The sequence below is a fragment of the Macadamia integrifolia genome, unplaced genomic scaffold (genome assembly GCF_013358625.1).
Source record: "Macadamia integrifolia cultivar HAES 741 unplaced genomic scaffold, SCU_Mint_v3 scaffold459, whole genome shotgun sequence".
Lineage (NCBI taxonomy): Eukaryota > Viridiplantae > Streptophyta > Magnoliopsida > Proteales > Proteaceae > Macadamia > Macadamia integrifolia.
In genome coordinates this window covers 56,030-62,342 of record NW_024870458.1, presented here as the reverse complement: position 1 = coordinate 62,342, position 6,313 = coordinate 56,030, and positions in this window count along the sequence as shown.

Sequence of the window (6,313 nt, the reverse complement as noted above, 5' to 3'; positions counted from 1 at the left end):
TTTTGTTATTACTCCTTGCTTTGACCATCTTTTATGCTCCCCAGGATGGGTGGATTGCTTCATTGAGGGAATGGAATGCCGACTAGGCCACCCAGATTGGGGACCTCACCGCACAACTGGCGAGTTCGCGGTCAGCATATTACAACTAGTAACTTGATGACTTCCGTAGATAGCTCCGAGTATGGCACAGATGAGGATGGTGATCCTTAGAGGTTTGTCCCTGTTGTTCCTACAAAACACAGATGTGGTTTTTTTTCTTCTTTTTCCCTCCCCATGTTCATTTTTTTTGTTTTTAGGCTTGGCATTTTATTTGGAATGAAAACTTATCTTTTAGCATTTTGAAAATCTTTTTTTTTTTTTTTTTTTGAGCTCATGAGTTTGAATTTTGTTAAGTCACTATTAATTCCACAACTCAAGTCTTCATTAGAATAACTAGAATAATGCGAAAATCCAAACTTCACCTCACTGAGTAATCCATCAAAATGGGAAATGACTTTCCTACCCATGAGACCAAAGAAAGATAGGTGGGCCACAAACGGGGGTTGTGTTGCAAAATCCCCTGAATGTTTTTTACAAGAACTATAGAGATGATGTCACCTTCTTCCTTCAGCTGCTTTACTACTTCCATAAGGACAGGTAATGCCCCAAGTCCGACAGTTTGAAGAACATGCAAAATAGATATGCACCTTGCGATCTCTACCGATGGATTCCTCCTAATGATAAGCATTCGGTGAAGATCTTAGCAACCCTCAGACTGTCAACCTTCCTGCAGCTGAAAAATTGTTTCATTTCCTTTTTCCCCATATGAAGAAGCTTTGGATTTCTTCTTAATAGTCCTTCTTCAAAGATGATTGAATTACTCTACTTTTGGGTGGGGAGACTATGTAAGCCTGTTGGAGTAAGTGATGATGTAGCTTCGTGTATCCAATATGTTCATAGATTCCCACAGTCCTGGTCCCTCAATATCCAAGATCACATCCAAAGAATCCTTGATATTTTTTTTTGGTAACAAACAAAGGAGAGAGATGATTTTTCTTTTCTTTTTTTTTTTTTTTTTTGTAAAGGTTACTCATCGACTACTAATACAACCAAACTTTTTACCACAGTTGCATCAAGCTTTCTTTTTGTTTTTTACCAATCAAGGGTGAGGAATGAACTGGCCTGATTACTAGTGCCAAGCGGCGACTTTTGGGGGATGAAATTCTGGATAAGAATTTGAAGGATCATAGGTGGATGACAGATACTTAATGGCCTTACATACCAAATGGCGATTCTTAGGGGACACAAACTATGATGATCTTTTAGATACCTTGATTATTAACCTAGAACCAGTTTATTACCTTGAGATTGTTGAGACTGCACTTACACATGTCAAGTTACCTATGTATCCCTTGACAGGAATCAGTCTAACATAGTTCAGGCTATTCACCCTTTCAGACAAAATATCTCTTGAGTTGATCCATGTTGACCAGTCTGGGTATTTCTTCGCCGTTAAGGTCCATGAGTTCCACAGCCTTACCTGGTGGAATTTCTTTGACAATGAATGGGCCACTCCAATTAGGTCTAAATTTTCCTCTTGGGTCATGAATTGGGGCTCTTTGCTCTTGAAGAACAAGCTCACCCTCTTCTATGCGATGGGGCTTCATATTCTTGTTGAAGGCCCTTGCCATTCTCAGTTGATATTTTTTAAGATTATCCATGGCATTCATACTCCTTTTATCCAAAAAATTGAGCTTGTCATGCTTGGTCTTTACCCATTCTCCTTCAGGTAACTGGCAATCCAAAAGTACCTTGAAAGGTGGTACCAGAATCTCTTCTGGTAGAACTGCCTCAACCCCATATACCAATGAAAAAGGAGTTGCCCCAAGTCGAGGATCATATAGAAGTTTGATATGCCCACAAAGCAAGTGGCAACTTGTCTACGTAAACCTTATGAGTCTTAGCCAATTTTTTTTTTTAAGGGTGGCTTTAACATTTTTGTTGACTGCTTCCAGTGCCCCACTCGGTTAGTGGCCTGTAGGTGATGGACCAGTGCTTCTCGATGCTTTGCCCCAAAAAATGGGATCCTTGATCCGAGATTGGTTTATATAGCTGATAAGTTGCCCCGACATTTTCCAATTTGAAGGGGATCACTTGGCAGCGATAGGCTCCCTACTGAGTGGTGAAGGCTATCTTATTATAACCTTTTGGGTGCATGTTCATTTGATTGTATCTTGATAAGACATGATAACAAGGCATGCCCCCTTATATCATCATCTGGAAATCAACACACATGCGTACCCTTCCATCTTTCTTTGGAACTGGTACTATGATGGCCAACTATTGGGAGTACTTCACCACTTATAGAAACCCTGCATTCTACTGTTTCATAACTTCTTCTCTGATGTTTTCCCTCTATTTTAGATGCATTCTTTTGAGCTTCTGCTTGACAGGTTTTGCCCCGGGGTAGGTCAGCAAATGATGTTGGGGTCTATCTCAAGCATATCTTCATAAGACCAAGCAAAGACTTCAACGAACTCTTTTAAAAGACCGATCATATACTCTGCTTCTTCATCATCCAGGGTAGTGCAGATTTTTACCTCTTGAAGGCATTGGTCGATTCCTAGGTTAATAACCTAGGTATCCTCACGGATGGGTTGGGAATTCTTTGGTTTGCATTGTTTTATTAACTCTTGATACTTATTAAGATCATCATTAGAAAAAGGAGGTAAGTCATACTCGGGATCAAAAATTTCATTCATGAAAGAAGGAGTAATAGACTCGGCATACACGGACTCTAGACTCTCCTCGAGAGGGGAGGCCGACATAAAATCATAAATCGAAGGTTCAACAACAGACTCGACTACAGACTTGACGACTGACTTAATGCTTTTATCAGTGGTATTCAGGCTGGTTGACTCGGTAGCATGAGTAAACTCAAAGTTCTCTCCAATGCTTGTCCAAATCTGGCATGGCTCAACGGACTGATGGATAAGCGGATGTGGCAATAGACCATCTTCTTTTTCTAGGATGGTCACAGCTATCTCCTCTGTAGTGCTGTACTTGTTTCCTTATTCTTTTAACTGCTTGCTTATAAACTGGTTGATCTCTCCCTCATTGGGTTCTCCTCATTGCCATCCAATTCCCCTGTATCAGATTTTCACATAGACTCATCATCCTTGATATTGCTTCCTATGGAAATATGCCCCTTGATCTGCTCGCCTACTGCTAATGTCATTACTGCTCTCAGAAGATCATCTATAACTCCTCTAAATTTTTTTGGATCCTCCTCTTGAGGTGGTTGTCTGAATCAATGGTGTAGGGTTAGTCTCTTGATCTTCCCCCAGAACATTCACTAAATCTGTTGATGAAGCTATCTTTGAAGATTTTGGCAATATAAGCATATCCTTCCAATTGTACCCGCCAATCCATCATTCTTTTGGATTTGATGGGTTGTCTATTGACCTATGGGAATGATGTAAGGGTGATGAAGGTTATGAGGTGGGGTGATATGAAGGGGATATGATGTAGGAAGGGTATTCTGGTGTAGATAGTGGATGGTAGGGTGATGAATAAGTTCCTACTCTTTGATGGTGTGGTGAGAGGGAAGACAATGGCAAAGGTGCATGGTACGAGATGGTGGATTCCTTTTTGGGGGTCGGTGATGAAGGAGGGAAGGCAGGTATCTGATCCTCATCTTCTGACTCTTCTCTTAGGAGTTTTATTGACTTTTCTTTCTTAGGAGTTTTATTGACTTTGGCTTCTCGTCCCATCAATTTTTTGTAGGTAGATATTCAAGTAATATCCTCGAGCTTGTGGTTTGATGAGTTGAGTGGGGTCACTTTTTGTTAATTCTCCTTCCAATACATTGACTGTTGCATGATCAGGGAGTGGGTTAGTAATGACATTGGGAGGCTATTTGGCCTCGACTTCAATGGTCTCGTTGTCTACCAAATCTTGAACTGCATGATGTAAAGCTAGGCATCTTTTTATGGTATGCTCCTTCTGAGTGTGGTAAGCACAATATTCATGGTTCCTATACCAAGTTGGGGGAGAGTTACTAATTACCCTTGGAGTCACTGTCCCTAGCAATCCTTGTCTCTTTAGCTTCTCATACATTGCTGCCATGGGCATTCCTAAATCAGTGAATTGTCTCCTTGGGCGACGAGCCTTCTGAACAGGAGCATTTGCTTGTATCACGAAAGGTTGTGAAGAGGTGGCAGGTGATACTGACTGTTAGACAGTGCTTACCACATTGGTTTTGGGACCCTTTCCTCATCTAACTCTAGTTTTCTTTCCCACATCTTGGGAGGACCCTTGATACTGGGGATTTCTTAGGATTCTGTTTTCCACACGTCTACTGATGGCTATTAAGGCATCAAAAGTCTACAGAAGTTGGTAGTAGAGAACATCATAATAAGCCTTAGATAAATTTTCAATCAACATTTCTACTTGTTCTGCTTTAGAAGGTCAGTTTGTCATCTTGGCAGCCTTGTCTCTAAACCTCATTAAGAAGGCGGTGAATCCTTCTTTGGGATACTGTCTCAACGTCTCAAGTTCTCGATGCTTCACATCCACTTTGGTGTTGTATGAGTACTGCTTGGTGAAGGCTTTCACCACTGTTGCCCAATTCTGTGTTTGTGTGGATTCCAACTGTGTGAGCAACCTTAGTCCTGGTCCTAATAATGTTGACATGAATACCTACTTCATCTGATTGTTAGCAAATTGCCATATCTTCATGATACTGATGAATATCTCCAAACAAGCCTTAGGATCCCCTGACCCGTCAAATCTGTTGGTTTGACACTTGATCATTTCCAAGATTCTGGCCCCAAAAAAGAAGCTCATCTCATCAAAATCTACTATTTGAATCTCCTGACTTTTCCTTGCTCGAATCATATCCTCAAGCTTCTCTAATTTTTCTCTCATTTTTCTTTCCCTCTCTATCTCTGAATGTTCCTTTTGAACATATGCCATAAATTCCTCTTCTTCATCATTAATTACAATGGAAGGGGGATCCCAAGAGGAAGTCCTTTGATGACTTGAAGGCTTAATTGGTTCTGGCTCTGCTGGAGGAGTTGTGTCAGCCCCAAGATCGGTCCTAAGTAGGTTTCGTGACAAGTACAACACTTGAGCTAATCCATTCTTGACTTCAGAAATTTTAGATTGTAACGTTTCCACTGGGTGTACCCACGCTTGTTCGGGTGTTTCCATGTTGGGTGGATCTAAATGCACTGACTTGTGATCACTTGGAGAAAGACAATTTTGGATAGATGATGGAGGTGACATTGGATTAAAGCGAATCAACCAATTATCCTAACGCGTCCAGGCGGACCGCGGAGAATACTTAAGGTTTGGAATTGTGCCTGAAGCAGAAGTGGCTTATTTTAGGATTCTTACATTCCCACCCCTTTATTCATTCATTCACTCATTTATCAACCAATGATTCATCCAAAGTTAGTTCACTTAATGGCAGGAAGTGGATAGGGGTTGATACCCCTAGTCCACTCAATGCCATAAGTGGGAGATACACACAAATGGCTTGACCAGAATACCCCTATTAATACATTCTCTGCCAATAAAGTCATGCTTTCCTTAATCTTACCCCACTAGGTGACCTTCCTCTTAGTTCCCTCGGGTCTTTTAGATAATTTGGCATTTTGCGGGACTTTGACAGAAATCAGTCTAGATCGCATATGCCAAATCATCTACATTTCATTCCTAAGGAGGAAGGACACATTTTACCCAAAACCCACTTAGGAGAGCATTTCTTTACGACTAGAATGTATCATAGGAAAATTCCTTTTCAAGACTGTAAATAAATTTTACAGATCAGCTTGTGGCATTCTTAGCGTTCTCCGTCTATTTCCTATATGATGCGAGTATATGGTGGATGCAATAGGACCGATAAGGCTTTCTTGACAGGATCTATATATGCAAGGTACGTAATCCTTTTGATATACCTAGAGGTACGAGATCAAAGGGGTGACTTCTTTGCCTATTACTCGTGATGACACATGAGGTTAAGCAACTGGCTATGGGGTGGTGGAACGATGAGTGATTGTGTGCAAAAGTGTAATATGAGAATATTATTATTTGATCTCAGAATGTCATAAAGTGCTCGGACCTCCTCGAGGGTGCTGGCACCAAGGATTAAAGTATCGGTATCGGTCGTCGTATCGGTCGGCCAAAATTAAGATACGTATCAGAGGGTATCGTATCGTATCGGAGATACACTAAGATACGCTAAAGATACACACATAAATGGATAGGAAACATTTTTTTAAACACTTTTGCATAAAGAATTTGTTAAAAAAAGCTATTGATAACATGT